This window comes from Alligator mississippiensis, chromosome 4 (assembly GCF_030867095.1).
Source record: "Alligator mississippiensis isolate rAllMis1 chromosome 4, rAllMis1, whole genome shotgun sequence".
Classification (NCBI taxonomy): domain Eukaryota; kingdom Metazoa; phylum Chordata; order Crocodylia; family Alligatoridae; genus Alligator; species Alligator mississippiensis.
Window position 1 is genome coordinate 80,469,118 of NC_081827.1, and position 18,121 is coordinate 80,487,238.

Below are 18,121 nucleotides of genomic sequence, written 5' to 3' on the forward strand. Positions count from 1 at the left end.
TATATTAGAAATATGAAATCCTAGTCCATAAGCAGGGACATCACATTAAAACAGTGCCCATGTCTCCTTCAAAGCTGTTCTAAAAGCTGCTTTTCTTACTCATGTTTATATATCAAAATAACAGTAGACATATTTTAAAGTTTTAGAAGTCTATGAGTACCATCGTGGTTTAAAAACATTCCTTATTTCAGAGGATAAAACATAATCCTGTTGTAATCTATAATTTTATGTGCTTTCCTATACACAGTTGTTATTTCCAAAAGAAATGAGAGCATCTTGGAGCAACTTCTGAAGAAGGGTATGGATGTTCTAGCACTGGTATAATTCTGAGCAAGCTAAAATAATTATGAGACTAAATAAAAATAAATAAAACTATAGCTGGCATGCCAAAGGGAGTGTCCTACGGTTTTTCAAGTGAGACTACAAGTCTAACTGATATCTGTTTCAGACAAACACCTTATTAGCACTTGGTAGGAAATATTTTTCTTGTCCTGTATCAATTTTCAAGATTTGACAACTTTTTTCACCCTGAATAGAGAGGTAAAGTTGAGATTTCAAAAACTTCTACAAAATGACCCCCCACCCAGAGGAAAGAAAACAGAAAAGTTTATACAAACTGAATTGTTTTATTTAGCTTTTTACCTTTTATTTATTTTAAAAATATTTTTAGTATAAATTAAGTTATATTTCTAAATGGAAAGCTGTTTCAAATAAAAAATGAAACTTTTTTTTGAAAATATTGAAACAGGACATAAAAAAAATCTTTCTAAAAGTATTTTGACATTAACTTTTTCCAACTAACATTTTCATGTTGGATAAATCAGTATTTTTCAGCTCAAAAATTTTTGTCATATGTGTAGAGCTGCCAATCATGATATTGTAGATATATAACAATAGTAATATTACTGTCGGAAGCTTGGCTTGCTGTTTACACAATATAATATAAAATGAGATGGATGATTTGTCTGATTTCTTTAGTAATGTCACCAGAGTTATAAAGAGAGATCATATGCAATTCTAGTTTAGCTGTTTCAAACAATATTTGAAAGATGTCTCTTTTTAAAATATGATTTTGATAACTGTGGCGGAGCACAGGGTGCTCCTGCCACTTTAAGGGCCTGGAGCCGGCAGCCTCCAGGTGCCTGATTGCGGCAGCCATTTTGAGGCCTATATAAACCAGGCAGTTGGGCTGCAGGAGGTCAGGCAGCAACATTGCCTGGCCTTAGGGCTGCTGTGAATGCCCGGAGGTAAGGGGTAGCTGCAAGGGGATGGTAGGAGGCTCCTGGTCTTGGGTATGACCTGAAACTGCACCCTGCTGGGAGTGGGTGGTCTGGTGGGGCTCTCAGTGGCGTGGGAGCCCCCAGGAAATGCCAGGCCAGTGATCACCCTGGTGAAAGGCGGGTTAGGGCGCCTTAACCCCTAGCTCCCACCACCACCGGGTGGGTGACCCCTGAGTTGGATGAGGGCCGAGAGGGCCAGGGTTATGAGGGCCAAGAGGGCCTGTGTTTGTGAGGGGCCCAGAGAGGGCAGACCCCGAGAGTGGGAGTGATGTGGGCGAAGTGCCGCAGTTGCTCCTAGGAGGAAGGGAGTAGTGGCACGGTGAGGCCCAGTGTTAGTGAGTGGCTAGAGAGACCCAGCCCGAAGGGGAGAGTCCCCTCGAGTGGCCCATGCTGGGGCCAGGACCAGTGAGGGTCAAAAGGGCCGGGGGCCCACCGCGAGGGACGCCCAAGAGCCGGGGGCCTGGGGTCCCGACTGGCCTTGAGGTGGGCCAGGGCTAGGCAGCCGAAGGTTCCGGGGGAAGCACACCCAAGAGGGGAACAAGGCTTCGGGTGGGTGAGGTAGCCCAGATGACGGCGGAGTGGCCGCCTGAGTAGGGAAGACCATAGTGGGGTCGCGTAGAAGATTCTGGGGCCCAGTGTGGGGCTGGTGAGATCTTGAACACCATGATGCCATCTGCGAGGCTTGGGCTGCGGTATTAGGGGAGGTCAGAGCCGCAGAGCGCCCCTGGGCATCGGGGCAGTCAAAGGGCAGCCTCCCACTTAATTAACATCCTAATTGAACTCATTATCATCAAAGGCGTGGCGGGCGAGATGAGCAGGCGGTTGCCCAGAGACAGGTGGGCGGGCCATGAAGAGCTCGGCCCTGAGTAGGCCTGCTGTCATGGTGACAGGCAGGCGGGCCACCGAGTTCGGCCCCGGGAGGCCCCCCCTGTCACAGTAACAAAAAAAAAAAAAAAATATGTGGCTAGGCTGTTGGTATTATCTAGGTGTAAGGGGGGAGCTGAAGGGGATGGTCAGGAGGCTCCTGGTCCTGGGCATGACCTAAAACTGCACCCTGCCAGGAGTGGGTGGCCTTGTGGGGCTCTCAGTGGCACGGGAGCCCCCAGGAAATGCCAGGCCAATTACCACCCCGGTGAAAGGCGGGTCAGGGTGCCTTAACTCCTAGCCCCCACAACCGGTTGGGTTACCCCTTTTGTAGGGTCTGGAAGGTGGACCTCAGAGAGAGAGTGTGAGGCCATGGACTCAAGAACCTGTCTGAACATCTCCTGACTGGTCAATGCTGGGGCCAGGACCAGAAGGGTCAAAGGGCCAGGGGGCCCACTGCGAGGAACGCCCAAGAGCTGAGGGCCTGGGGTTCTGACTGGCCTGGAGGTGGGCTTGGGCTAGTACCCCAAGGTCCTGGGGTGGGACCACACCTGTAAGGGGGATCAGCACCCTGGAATGAAGGCAGAATAGACTGCCTGAATGGAGGGATCTAAGAGGGGTTCAACTGGTAGGATTATGGGGGCCAGTGCAGGGCCAGTGATATGGATAACATCTGGATGCCATCTGTGAGGCTTGGGCTGCAGTGTAGGGAAGGAATGGAGCCACAGATAGCGCCCCCTGGCATCAGGGCAAGAAATGGGCAGCCTCCCGCTTAATCAACATCAATTATCATCAAGGCATGGTGGTTGAGAAGGTGGGCGGTTAGCCCAGAAACAGGTGGGCAGTCCACAGTGAGATCAGCCCTGAGGAGGCCCCCTGTTACAGGGCCAAACTGTGGAGTGGAAGAATGGGAGGTAGAAAGTGCAACGAACTGAAACTTGTAGACTTCTTTCCTGTAAATTTTTGCATATAGCAGAATGGGGCCTTAAAATTATTTATTTATTTATTTATTATGTTAAAAAGACTTAGAAAAGTTATCAGGAGTTTAGAATACACTAAGACTAGATATTCTTGAGCATTACAAGAGGTTATCAGGGAATGCATCAGGGAAATCCTGAAACTGCCCATGTCTCAGTGTTAGATTTGGAAAAATTGCATACCCTTTATCAAATATGTCAAAGAAAATCTCTGTAATTTATTTATCCTTCAGAAAGTCTACAGGGGTCTCTTGAGAAGTGTGGAGCCTGATTCAGTAATACGCCCTGATATACACCCTTAGTCACCTAAAAGATGATGTGTTTGTGATCTCAAACATATGCCTATGCAGAGCTATGCCATCTAATGCTATATACTGGCATACTTAGCTACTGTTGATATTTATTTGTCATTCTTACTCAGATGTATATGAGCATATGCAAGGTAAGTGTAAGCCATTTTGGAATTCATTAACTTGAATGCTGCCCTGAACAAGACACATGATTGTCTATTTATTTTAGATGCCATCTTAAGAGCACCTATCTGGCTAACCCATGACCCATGTATTATTACTATTATTTACCATAATTTCTGCATTTTTATTGGTTCTTTAACCCTCAGCCTTTCAATTGCTTTGTATGAAAAGTTTTAAGCATTTTGTTTTGCTTCTGTTTGGTTAATTATGGCATGGCAGTCATCTTGCTTTTTTGTCTAGGATTGGCATAGACAGATCCCTTTTGAAGGTTGGCAAACCAGTCCAGCCTTTCTAGCAGGCATGACACAAATGAAGTTCCATGCCCTCTCCAAATGCCACTCTAATTCCTTTCCTCTGCCCTATCTTCTCTGCGTTCTGCTTCCTGCTTTATCTGCCACTGTTGCTGCCTGCTCCCTCCCCAGTCTGCCATGTCCTACACAGAGATTGTCCGTACTACTTGTGGCACACATGACTGGAGGTAGGGCACCCCTGTGGCAACATAGGGGAGGTTCTTTTTCTAGATCCAGATACTCAGGTGCATACTTGCCCCAGGAGGCCTAACATGCTTGGCCATGTTTATTTTTTACTTTACACAATATAAATTGTGTGTGAAAGGTATGATATTTTCTTGCTCTCACCTCAGAAGGGTTCTGTACAATATGTCTCTATAACTTTTTTCAGAGTATTTGTGGGGTCATATTTATTGCCCATGCTGGCTTAATTCTCCAGCATCCAACAACAGTAAGGAAAGCGGAGAGAAATCCTTGGTCTCCCCAGAGGAAGAGTATCATGCTGTCTGATAGTCTGAGGAATCATAGTTTTTTCCTGGATTGTCACAAATATGGTTAGATATTATCTGACAATAGTGTCCTTCCTTTGCAGGAGCCTGAACAAAGAATGCAGCGAAAACTGCAATATGACTAAGGTAATGAAAATATCAGCATTCAACAGTTTATTTTGCACAGTTTCCTTTATGAATGTCTTGATAGATTTGTTCAGATAAACAGATCGGCAAATACACATAATATAAAAGTATACATTTTCCATATAAAATAGGATGAGAGATCTACTTAAAGCAGTGGTTTTCAAACTTTTCATTTGCAGACTCCTAAAAATTGTTGAATGGAGGTATGAACCCCTCTGGGAATTTTAAATGGAGGTGCAGACCCCTTTGAATGATAAGTGTGGGTATTCACATACTTCTGATTGATCATGGTCATCTTTCACAGACCCCTTAAACATAGCTTTGTGGATTTCCAGTAGTCCATGCACCACTGGCTGAAGACCCCTGTCTTAAAAGGATATAATGTGATTCTCAAGAGCAAAATTCATGAAAATTCTGTTTGTGACTGAAATGCAGCTACAAGAAACACTAATAAAAAATGCTCTCAACAATCCTTGTTAGGAAAAAGCAGAAGGCTCAGTACTGAGGCCCAGGACTGGCTTAAAGTGTGGTTACATGCAACAATTCAGAAAATTAAATGGGGACATTAGACTTATTCCCAGTTTAAGAAGGAACAGATTATAAGCCCTGCGTACCTCAGGAGTTTTAACCTCTCAGCAACACAAACTACGACTTCAGGCATCATCATAGATGCTACTTACTATGGTTGTTCAAAACAGCATCGTTCCGCTTCGATTTCCATTTTGATGTTTCAATGGAACAGTGTTTCGTTTTGAGTTTTGTTCCCTTTGAAAATCACTGTTTCATTTTGTTTCACTGTTTTGCTCATAGGGTATAATGGGGAATCATAAAATGTGGTAGGCAGGCAAATTGGTGGCTTACCCGCACCCCTAGGAGGGCTGCAGCAGCTATGTTGGAGTCTTCCTAGGGGGGTACATGCCCTGGATCTGCCTGCCAAATAACAGGAGCTGGGAGTTTGGGACTGGTGCCGTGAAGATTGGTGCTGCTGCCGGCCTCAGGTGGCAGCACGTGGCTCCTGTCATCCCACGCACAGACTGGGGACATGCACTCCCAGGAGGACTCTGGCATAGCCCCTATAGCCCTCCCAGAGGTGCCGGTGGGCCTCTGATCTGCACACAGGATGACAGGAGCTGCTGGCCCCAGGCAGCAGCATGTGGCTCCTGTCATCCCATGCAGGAGCTAGGTGCTGCTGACTGGGACGAGCACAGGGAAGATCGGTGCTGCTGCTGGTCCTTGATGGCAGCATCTGGCTCCTGTGATCCAGCATGCAGATTGGAGGCCTGCTGGCACCCCCAGGAGGGCTGTGGGGGCTGTGCTGGAGTCCTCCCAGGGGTGCGTGCCCCCAGTCTGCATGCGGGATGACAGGAGTTGTGTGCTGCTGCCTGGGGCCAGCAGCAAAAATCAGGGCAGATCAGGGGCCTACCTGGGGTGAGTGGAAGCACCAATCTTCCCAGCACTGGTCTCAAGCTCCAGCTCCTGTTATCCAGCAGGCAGATTTGGGACACACATGCCTGGGAGGACTCTGGCACAGCCGCTGCAGCCCTCCCAGGGGTGTGTATGAGCTCCTCTTCCTGCTGGATGAGAGGAGCTGGGTGCTGCCAGCTGAGATCAGCACTGAAGCCAGTAAGCCTGGCTTCAAAACTTGAAATGTTTCAAAACTTTTAAGATGTTTCAAGTTCCCTTGTTTTGTTTTGAAGCTGTTTCAAAGGTTTTTATTTCATTTCGATTTTACTGTTTCAAGCTCGAAGCGCATCAAAACAGCTTCAAAATGAAATTCTGGGTGAAACTTCACACAGCCCTACTACTTCCTTACAGAGAAGAAGAGGGTCTTAAACACCCCCCACCTCTTCCAGACTTCCAGTTGACTGGACTATGTATCTCTTGCACAATGTGCCAGATGTTGGATGCCTCCATTCAAGGCATGGAGACGTGGAAGACATAACTCTCCTGTTTGAATACCCTTTATGTACATACATGCTTACATTTTAGGCACAAAATTATACAGTACGGCACAGATTAAAACCTTTCATGAATCAAATGGCCAGGGTAGAAAATCTGCTTTGGACACCCCATGCAAATATTCTATGCAGACACTGGATTTTTATGATATGGACTAGCCAATTGCTTGTCATGAATGAAGGGGGGGCGATGGAGGGGGCTGGGATGGAGTGCCTCCACCTAATGCCCCATGCTGCTGCTGTTCTACCTCTTGCAGGGAGCAGGGTGGGGGAGCCGAGGCCAGCAGTGCTCCCCATCCCCTTCCGGTCCTGAGTGCCACATGCAGGGAGTGGAGTGGAGGAGCTGAGGCCAGCTCCCCCACCTTCTGTCTGGTCCTCGGCACGGCATCAGAATCATGGCAGGTGATCCCCCATGCTTGGAGCACTCTGATTGGCTGTTTCTATCAGCCAATCGGACTGTGAATAAAGTGTTATGGATAGACAGACAGACTTAGGCTTTTATAATATTAGAATACTAATGATCTCATTGTTCTGTCTAGAATTATATTTGGACTTGGAATAAAAGGGCTTATATTGGCCGTAGAACACACTTATGGATTCAGGCTTGACCAATTTTTGGATGAATTTAAAGATGTAATCCACAAACGCACCTCAACCAAGCCATCAAAGGTAAGCACCCATGAGTTTAAGATCTGAAGATATGAAAGCTAAACCTTTGTGGATAGGGCAATGAAGTGCCAGAATATATCATATGTAGGCTGGCTGAGATCTGTTATTTCAATATGTAAAATCTGAGTGACTTTCAAAGCTGGTAGCAGAGGCATAACAGGCAGGTTTTGTGCCCTGAGAAGAGATGAAGGGATATGGGAGGAGCAGGAAGAGTGTCTTACTTGATGCCATGTGTTCTTCTCTCCCGGGTTGCTGCTGCTGTGGTGCAGACTCCTTGAGAATGATTTCTTGTGCCCTCCCTAGGGCAGCAGTTGGTGTCCTACCCACCCATATCTAGTTGTGCTACTTGCTGATATTATGCCATTCCATTTTTGTATATCTTATACTTGCTTTTACAATTTGGTATTGTCTCTGTATAGGGGGTCTTTCAAGAAAACGTATCTAAAGGCCTGAAAGATATCCTGATGAATTTACACATTAGTTCCAAAAGAGAGCATGACTAAAACCTTTAAGCAATACCCTTCATTGGGCATGGGGACTTGGAGTAAAGCATGACTTGCATTCCTAGGTTGAGCTACTTTGAGCACTGCTGTCATCAATTGTAATATGAATAGTTTGGCTCTGACATCTGGAATGTAATATCATCTTGAAGTATCAATGAACTAGAGATAAAAGTCCTCAGAATTTTATAGTTTAACAACAAAACAGAATTATTTGAGAGAACCAATAAAACCTTATTGTAGGGGAGAATAAATAGCTACAAATATATTTTGACCCATGCAAAACTTTATCCCAAAATGCTCCAGAGAAAAGGGTCTAGGATCAGTTTGTTATATTGTATTTGTCTGTCCAAAAAGCAGCCAACATGACTAGGCTTTTTGCTTCATTAACAAGTACAATATAAAACCTCTGGACTATAAAATATATATCCTGAAATTATTATTAATTTATACACAATGCCAGCTCAACATGAACTTTGGTAAAAGGTTAAGGTAAGTGAAAGATCTATCGATCTATCTTTGTTATATTGGGCACCATTCCAATAATAACTTAGGGGAAGAACCAGAAAGGACTCTAACAGAACTGAGTTATTTCAGTGCAAAACCGTAGTTCTGAAAACTCTTCCTGTTATTTAACTCAGGAAGTGCCTGTCCCAGAACTCCTTCTTGCTTGGTCCCTGAACTGTTTATGCCTAGAAGCCAGATGTCTCATTTCCTGGGCAGGTGCTTTAGCCACTAGCTTATTGTACAAGAGGTGGCCACTGCAACCACTGGCTGTGCTGAAGAGTAAGTGTTTGGTACTGAGTTAACGGTGGGCTGCTCCTGTTAGATGTTTTGATTCAGGTAGGCACCTCCTCTGTAAGTGCTCTAGATGTTGCCGATAACTAATGTGCATCCCTGAGTAAGAAGCTCAGATCTTATGCCTCCTACTAGATGCCTAAACCTATGTATGACAGTTTTTCCCAGAATATGCATTTTACTTCAGGAGACTGATCCTGCTCTACTAGGGAGGCTCATAGCTATCTGATACTCTCAGTGGGTAATCTTATGCACCCCCAGAACACATCAATACTGAACAGAGACTTATTAACAGATTGCAAATAGGAAACCTAGACATTGGAATTGGTCTGAGCTTTGGTTCTGCCTTGGGATGCCTGTACACACCACAGGATTTAATCCGAGTTAAATTAAGTAAATTTATAAAATTTAAAACTATTTATTTTGGAGTGTTGCACCACTGTTTGCATGCACTAGGTTTTCGAACAAATTAATTCCAGGCCCCAGCTGGCACTGCAGGAGAGCAAGACAGTTCAGTGCTGCTCCCTGGCCCAAGGCCCTCCACCCCTGCCATGCAGCTATGGGAGCATGGGGTTGGGAAACAGCACAAGTAAAAAAAATGGAAGCAATTCAAAAGCAAAAGCAATTTGAAGAAGTGAACTACAAAAAATTTGCAGTGCCGTCTAGTGGACAAAGTGGCTCATTACATGTCTTTGAGTGTCTATGTTTGCATGTAACACATCCATGGACATGACACTTTAACTCGTGGTGAGCCAAACTAAACTACGTCCAAGGAGTTTTACTTTAATGCACCAGAAAGACTTTCAAAGCATCCGGAAAACCCGCTCGTGCAAACAGTTAAGTCATTGCAGCGCAAGGAAGGGGAAAAATGTGGCACGTACAAAGGCCCTTGGAGTTTAAGTATCTGACCCAGAGGCAGCCAGGGTTCTGGTCCTTGCTTCCCCATACTTATGCATTTTACCAAGGACCATTTAATACAAAATGCATAAAGAACATTTGGAGCAGAACCCAAGGATTGTCTTCCTTATTGGGCTGCAGTCAGATTCCATTTTCTGGCCCCTGGCTAAAATCCTTAAAATCCTAAAATCTGGCCATTAAAATCCTTTCCTACTACTGTACTCTATTGATAAGCTACTGGGCAGAAGATCTTTCTCTTCTTCCTCTGCTCTCACTGTCAAGTGGTTTCTTGTTGTAGTTTTCACTATGAAAGGAAGTAAATGACTATATAACCTAAATAAAGCAATCAGGGACAGGCCTTAGTTTCAGAAATTAATCTTAAAGTGAAAACATTTTTATGCACATACTGAAAATATTTATTCCATTACACTGAAAATTCTAAGCACTTTGCTTCTTTTGACCGCAGTGAAATTGGATGCTGTCAAGTTTTTAGAGCATCTTAAATTGTCATTTAAAGTGACACTTGTTAAATAATTGCTGAAATTAAAATTGAATTCAGGTTCACACAGGTCCTATTTTTATCTAAAGAAGGTCCAGCTCTCAGCAAAGCATAATGTTGAGGTAAAAGAAGTATAAATTGTGTACATTAAACATGCAAATAGCTTTTAGTCTCTGTAAATAAACATTGTAGCTGGAAATACAAGTAATATTTTAAGTGCAGCTTCTTTTTACTTCATGATACTTGCTTGTAATTTCTTATCTTCCTGTATTTTTTTTGTTTTATGGGCCAAATTTCACAGTGGCCTCAACACATCTCCCATGTGTATCCACTTATGCATGCAACTAAGATTAATGACACCTTCAGAACCCATCATAAATTAATTGTATACAGCTGAGATTAATGATGTGCATAATCTATCCTCTTCATTATGTCCTACCTTGACTTCTGAAATAACCTTCTTTCTGTCTTCCCAGAAAAATATTACCTTCTAATGTCCAGGGCACACAAAATGCTACTGGTAAACTCATCTCTCTTGCCCATCCATGTTGACTGTGTCACTCCTATTTGAAGACTTTTTCTGGCTTCCCATCTGCTAGCACATCAAATTTAAACCTTAAATCTTGTCTTAAATCATAGGACTTGATCTTGCAAAATGCTGAAGCATTTAGCATTATCCAAAAAAAATGTGGTTGAAAGAAGAGACTGGTCACAGCTGAAGTTGGGGACATCTAACCCTACTGTAAAACAATTCACTAATAGTAGTAATGGCAATGCATATATATTTTTATAGTAATGCTGGAGTGATGTTGTAGACATGATGGTCCAGGAATTATGTGAGAGGCAAGGAATTCTTTCATGATATCTTTTATGGGATCAACTGCGTAGTTGGGATAAAGTAACACAAGCTTTCAAAAGCAAGACATTCTTCTTCAGGTCATATTTTTGTTGTGTATATTTTTGTAACTCATGTTTATATACAGTTTTTGGAGTTTGGGGAGAGAGAGATTGTCATGAACCATTATGTTATAAATGTGATTTGTCTTTAGGATTGCATTAGGTTTGAACAAACACAATATTTGTTCCAGTACCTTTTAAAGAGGACAAAGTCCAATAAATTTTTCTAATTTAAGTTAAATGAAATCGTATCATACACTTTAAAATAAGTATGTTTTTCTTTGCATTGTTTAGCTCTGGAGCAATAGGTCATATATACTTTCCTCCTACTAAACTCTTCACTTCACTACTTAATTTATTTCCTAACCAACATGATCTTTTAATATCATGAAAAAGTGTAGTCAACATGGATTACCGTACATTTGTAAGTATGTAAAAATATACTATTCTCTATAAATAACAATCCGTTATTTTTCCTATTGGTTATCTTGTCTCCAAACCTGTCCTATTTTTGTACACAAATTTTCTTCCCAAGATTTCCTAATTGGCACTCAAATGATTCTAATATTTAAATATACATTTCAGAAAAAAATGTTTTAAAAACATTCTTTATTTATTTTATATGTATCAAGTTTCCATTAACACTGTTAAGAGATATTTTGCCATCAGTACCCTATACAGTACAAAACAAGGAGATACAAAGGAGCATAATAATAAATATATTTTCCTTTTGGTCATGCTATTTATCACAATTAATTGAGTATTGGAACATTAGTAATACTAGTTCATTCCTTTGAGATTTGAATTGTTAGTATTGTAGCAGGAGTACTGTGAGCTGGTGCCAGGATATGTTCCTGGAAACATTTATAATAATACAGCTTCAACAGAGACAGTAATGGTATAAACAGGGCAAAGGAAATACCAGAACTGCAACAGATGCGATTGATTATATGCCTTAGGGAATATTCCACTTATTTATTTTAAGTCCTGTCAATTTAAATCAAAAGACTGTGATGCTGTCAGTAAGACATATCACAGACTAAGTTATGTGCTGTGACAGTGCTCCCAATTTATTGACACAGCAGATCATGATTTGGGACATGGAGAAACCATCTGTAGTATAACTCAGGCATCATAAACTAGAGGAAAATAATCTGATTTAAACATATGATACATTGTGAACTGTGATAAGTTTATGCTGGAAATGTAAGCTGATAGGGCTGCTTTAGGTTAAATTGACTAGTGCATTTGAACTCGATCTAAATCTTTTTCCTGCTTTTAAAAGTTAGCAGTTTTCATTATTTCTCAGGGTTGTAAATCTGGTAACATAGCACTAAATTCTAGGAACAGGACTGAACACCTAGCAAAATAAATGAAAGAGGTGATTTAAAATGTGTTGATCTATTTTTCTGAGATGTTAAAGCACATTGATGTGGCATAACATAAAGGTAACAGCTCTACTAGCTGCCAAGAAGTCAGATTAATTAAGCAAGCTGGCATTTTTTTAGACACATTTATTCCCCACTTTATTTACCAATTCAGCTCATTTTAGAAAAGAAAGGTTAAAACTTACTTATATGACATTCTTTAGGGGGATGCACTGATGATTAGAACTAAGATTAGAGCAAACAATTTGCATTTCTTTTTGTCTCTTTCAAATCAGGAATTCTAGCAAACATTTTAGAATCACCTTGAGACCATGTGAGACTAGTCCCATGGGTTTTTCTAAAGCTGGAACTAGTAGAAAATTGCTAAGCTTTTTAATAAGCAGAAGTCTTTTAATTATTACTAATTTGCATCTTAGTTCCTATGAAATTACATGCCCATTAATGCCACAAGAGTTTATTATAATTAGTGTTCCTTCAATTGAATTGCAAAGAAAATCAGAATGATTTGTAATTTAGCATACAATACTGTTGCATAATCTGTTGTAAAGCATGTTTTCCCGCTCCTTGTCCAGCCTACTCAGGGGTTTTTGGGAGAATGTTCAATTTTCCCTTATCTCCCTCTTCACACCAAATACTCTGTAAAAACAGCGGTGACAGACCTCTTTCCAATATTGTCATACTTTGTTAAATATAAACTCTGCTTGTCACCTTGTCATGGAAACAGCAAGATTTAAAAAAAAAGAAATATTTAAGTCTGTCTGGTGTTCTGGGTTTTGCAGAGGCAGACGTGCTCCCAGACATGCAGCTGGTGGAAACTGGCATAGGTACTGCCTTTCATAGAGTTATGCTAATTTGCATCATTTGATTATCTGATATTATAGCGATGTGTAGACTGATAAGTGATAAATTGGATTCAGATTTTGTGTAAAATGATTTTGCCAGTTTTTTAAGCAACCCAGCTTTCTTTAAATGTTCAAATGCTCAATGCAAAAAAAGGAACATGTACCAAAAAGAGTGTTCCATTTTTCAAAAATCATTATCTGGTTCAGGAAATATAGTTTCTCATTCACAAAGAAAGAATAAGCCACATATTAGCATGTGGGTAGATTTCCCATCAGTATATGCATATTTTTATTGAAAAATGAGACCAGATTCTGATGTTAGTTATGCTCCTGACTTCTTTCCTGTTATGCTCATTGATCTTTCATGGAGCTTTCCATTACTGCTCCACTCCATGTAGCTTATAGAAACCTCTACAACATCTTATTCCTGTTTTTAGACTTCATGATACTTACTATACACATTGCAACATAAGCAATATTATAAGTTTGCATTAATTTTTCAAATTTTCTATCCCCTCTTCATTTACTGTAACTATACATGGAGGTACTACTTCCATTTTCCAGTGTCTCTAGAGAGATGCTGGAACATGCATGATATAGACCAGCTGTGTCCCATGTAAGACCTCAGCTATAGACAGAATTGATACAAATTCATTTGATTTACAAAAAAAAGCTAGTGCTACTGATACATAAATTTACTGTAAGAATTGAATTTGGCTTCCATATGTAAATTAACTATTAAAAAATAGTCTTAACTTTATTATTAAGCCATGAGAATTACCTCCAAAAGTTTACAATTCTCCCAGGCTATTTGTACCCAAGTGATCTCTTCTCTCTCTCCCATTTCTCAATTCCAAGTGACATCCTCATCATGGAACAATGTATGAAGTTCCAGTGCCAACTCATAGGCTAAATACAGACAGTCAAAAAGCCTGAGGCTGAATTGATTCAATCTTTACAGGTTAGTCTAAGCTGCATAGATGGATCTGGTAAGCAAGTGAACAGACATTCATTTTTGATTCTGGAAATGCAACCATGTGCCCACAGTGGCTGAGGCCAGAAGCTAGGGGGTGCTAGAGCACATCTCTCTGCTCAGTTGGAGCAGACAGCTTAGGCCAAAGCTAGCCCACCCACCCTGCAAGGAGCAGGGTGGGGTAGTTTGCAGGGAGGTACAAAGTATCCTGAGATGCTGGGGGACTGTGAGTTAATTTGAATCTGGAGGTAATCTGGGACAGAAGTTCAATAGATCAATTTAACCTAAATCAGTTAAGTCTGATATTGCATTCCTTCAGATTTATCTTAAACCGGTTTTGGACATTTTGAAAGCAGTTTATGTGCACTGAACTTCTGTTACAGATTTGAACCAGTTTCCAATCATTTATACTGGTTTATGTGTACTTCTGTCCCTAGCCATAATGCAGAGGTTGATTCGCATGGGGTTATTCCACATTACTTCAATATATGCAGTGAAACTTTGTGTAACAAATTTCATGAGACATCAACTAATTCAGTTTGGTCATTGTTTTTCTTATCCAGACTAGGTACAGTGCTAGCTAAGGTAGCTAGTAAAATTCCCCCTGTTCAGGGGTGCAGTGGGGTGAATGCCATGATCTCTTTCAGTCAACCATGCTGTGGGAGCAGGAGATGGAGACGTTTTTTTTAAGGCCCCAGAACAAGTAAGAATACTCCCCTCCCTTCCTTTCCATGCTCAGTGGCACATCCCCTTTTTTCTCCCCCCTTCCTTGACAACCATTTCTGCTGTCTCTGGCTGCCCCAGGGCAGGGAGAGAACAGAGGCAGGGGGGAAACTCCAAAGCTGCTCTTGCCCACTCTGTCTATGCTCCACGAGGAGCCAGATTTAGGCAGGGACAATGGCAGTAGCAGGCAGGTGCCTGACAGGTCAGTAGCTGGCAAAGGGGAAGGGAACCTGCCCTCTGCTGCTGCTGTCATTGCTGACCTGGCCCAGCCTGGCTTCCTAAATAGCTCAGCTGGAGTGGGGCAGGGAGGCTCTGTCCCTTCCTCTCCCCCCCCCCCCCCTTGCCCGCGGGTGCGCTGGGGACAGAAGTAGCAGCAGCAGTGGGTGGTGAAGGGAAGGGAAGAAAGGAGTGTTAGGACAATGCTGCTAAGCATGGAGGAGAAGGGAGGGGAGAGGGAAGATTTTTACCTGCTTGCAGGACTTTTTAAAAGTCCCCTAATGTTGCTCCTGTGGTGCGGTCTGCCCACCCTGATGTGTATGTTTGTGTGGGAAGGAGTGGCTGGGGGTCATTGTTCCTCCCCTCCTTTTTAGGAAATCCTGGATCTGTCCATGTCCATGTTAGCCCATTAATGAGCAGCCTGACATATACTAATTTCTCCTTTAGGCAATGACACCAACTGGTAAAGGCTGAGAAGACTGATTTATCCATTGCACTTGGGGTGAGTTCAGCTAACTAGATTCTCAGGCCTCTATGCTGATGCCAGATGTTTCTGTTTTTTAGGCTCACAGAAACATTATGGACCTATTATTCTCCCCATAGAGGAAATGCCAATGCAGCTCATGTTTCGAAACACAGTAGTTAAATTCTATTCTTATGATCTCGTCCAAAACTGTAGGCTTTAAGTTTGAAGAGCCTTTTCTAATAGCTAGAAAATGATTTGGTATCTTTAAATTTATGTAAACTAAAAGTATTTAGGATGTTCTTCTTTCTAAAACCTATAAACACATTTTGACTTTAACATGTAAACCAGGAATTGAATTAATTTGTGGGGCCTGCTTTGGCTGGTTGAGCAGACCTGGATATTCAAGTTCCACTGATTTCAATAGCATTTCCTATGGTGTTTTCTTATGTCAAGATAGAGCTTGGTATAACTTCTCAGGTATAGATTTAAAGATTCCTTGAAGGAAAACTTTTAGTTTAGATTCTTTTTTTTTTAAATCTTATATTTAATCAAAAGCGTTTTTCTTATCTTCTGTGTGAGAACAGCTTTCATACAAACTTTCTGAGGTGAGTTAGAGTAAGACGCACATCAATTTTGTGAGCCATATTCACTCCTGGAATCAAAATTGTAACTTCAATGAACAGAGAAATGCCTGGATCACGCCCAAAGTCTGTTTAGTCTAATATCTGTCTCTGAACATAGTTAATACCAGATACTTCACAGGAAGCTTCAATCGGTGGCCAAATATAGTCCACATATTGATGTTTAAATCCTGTTCCACTAATTTTGGTTGTCATTGATTATGATGTATGCCTATCCTTGAAATAGATATAAAATTAAGGGGGGATTAACATTTTTAGGTTAAAGAAAAAATTGACCCTTTCTTTCAGTTTCTCTATTTACAAAATGCGTATGATATTTTTCTTTCTCATAGGGGATTTATAAGGTTTAAAAAGCTAATGCTTGTACAGTGCCTTCAAAATACAAATCTGAATCCTTGGCTCTGAATAAGGAACACTGGCTGCACAAGTGAGATGCAAAGGTGACATTAAGACTTTTTATTAGTTTTCAGTCTTGGTACTGCTCTGTACTGGGCTAGTACTTTGTCACAAGTTGGAACAGTCCTCCGTCAACTCCAAGGGACTTCTATAGAGGTCAGGGAATGATGATATGCAGAAAGCGTTGTATACATGATCACTTTTCCCTGGTCCTGGAATCAGGAAGTTGGGTTTGGTATGGAACAATGTGACTATCCTTTTTTTGCTGAAATAATCCTTCTATGGCTGGCTAAAATGGTGTTAGGTCAGCTATGTATCAGTGGGCTAGTATAAACCTGCTGTAATGCAGAGGAGAACCTTGCTTATTGTAGTCTGTATATCTCTTCTTTCACTATTTATAGATAAGAACTTCTGCCTGAGAGCCATATCTTTTGTTGCTTATAAAAACATCCATTTGCACAAGAATGAAAAACTCACCTATTATTCCCATGTGTAGAATTTCCCATATTCTTGGTTGATTTAAAAAGTACAAAATAATTAGTGTGGCTTTAATTTGAATGTTAACAGATTAAAAGAATTGGAAGTAACATTTATCCATTAAAACTATTGAGTTCCAGATAAAGATTTTTTTAAACAGGAATGTATCAAGTCTTGAAAGTGTGAGGCATAATGGCTCTCAGCTGGCAAACATGCACTTCTGACAGTTCTAATCTCTGCGCTATATTTTCCTTTCTGTAATTCCATTGATCAAGGATGAATTAGGTCCTCTGAATTTTATGAAAGGTGACCTTTTTATTCCTAGGAGCAAACTTCGTTTTGATGAGAGCATATTTAACAGATAATTCTGAATAGCTACTGAACAATTCTTTTGAGTGTTTCCATTTTTGTTGTTGTTGTTCCAAATGTATTTCAGCTTCAAAATATATATACATATTCTTTGGTATACATAGGCTTCCAGTATATAAATGTATAATTATAAAAGAGATGCAAAATGTAAGTCCATATTATATTAGGTTAAAAATGTATTTAAAAAACTGCACTATCACAAGCATCATAGATATGAACCTTTATAGAACTTACATTTCCTTAAACCAAGGGAAAGTTACTGGGCAGAATCTTCTACTATGGTTGAGAGAGTAAGAAATTATTGATGGTTGCTAAGAGTAGTTACAATAACTCTGTTATGATGGAGCATAGGTAACGCACAAGGGGGAGAATGTGGGGGGGGGGCACATGCCCCCCCTGAGATTGGGCCTCACCCACCAGGATGTGGGAGTGCTGAGTGAAGCACTGGCTGGTGTCCCCCCCTGAGACTGGTGCCAGCCGGTGAATGGGGGTGTGCTGCTGGGGAACCCGCCCCCAGTCGACAATCGGCTGTTGGTGCCCCCCCAGACTCTGGAGGCACCAGTCACCCATGGGATGGAGCATCATGTTTTCTTAAAATACTGATAAAGACTTGAGAATGAGCAGTACTAGAAAAAGATGTTCCCTCCAAAAAACAAATTATATTAACATGTCTCTCAAACCTGACCCAAAGGGGGCATGAGCCTAACTTTCAAGGGACAAATTTCTGTTTGGATCAACCCAAGACATTAAAGGGGCTTGTTTTCAAAAGAAATGGAGAACTCAGCTTTTGAAAAGCGGGCTTGATAAGATGAGGGTGCCCAAAAGGAGAAGGCTGAGTCAACCATTTAAAACCTCAATGTAAAACAAATAAATTATTATGTTTTGGGATGTTT

At 41.4% G+C, this 18,121-nt stretch overlaps 1 long non-coding RNA gene across 1 annotated transcript in view; it reads left to right on the plus strand.

The window, feature by feature from the left end:
* Positions 1-1,198: 1,198 nt before the first annotated feature.
* Positions 1,199-18,121, plus strand: part of LOC132249826 (uncharacterized) — a 30,349-nt gene continuing 13,426 nt past the window's right edge. Inside the window, exons 1-3 of the long non-coding RNA XR_009461332.1 lie at positions 1,199-1,247; positions 4,477-4,519; positions 7,017-7,146. This is a non-coding gene — a long non-coding RNA (uncharacterized LOC132249826). The remainder of the gene's footprint in view (positions 1,248-4,476; positions 4,520-7,016; positions 7,147-18,121) is intronic.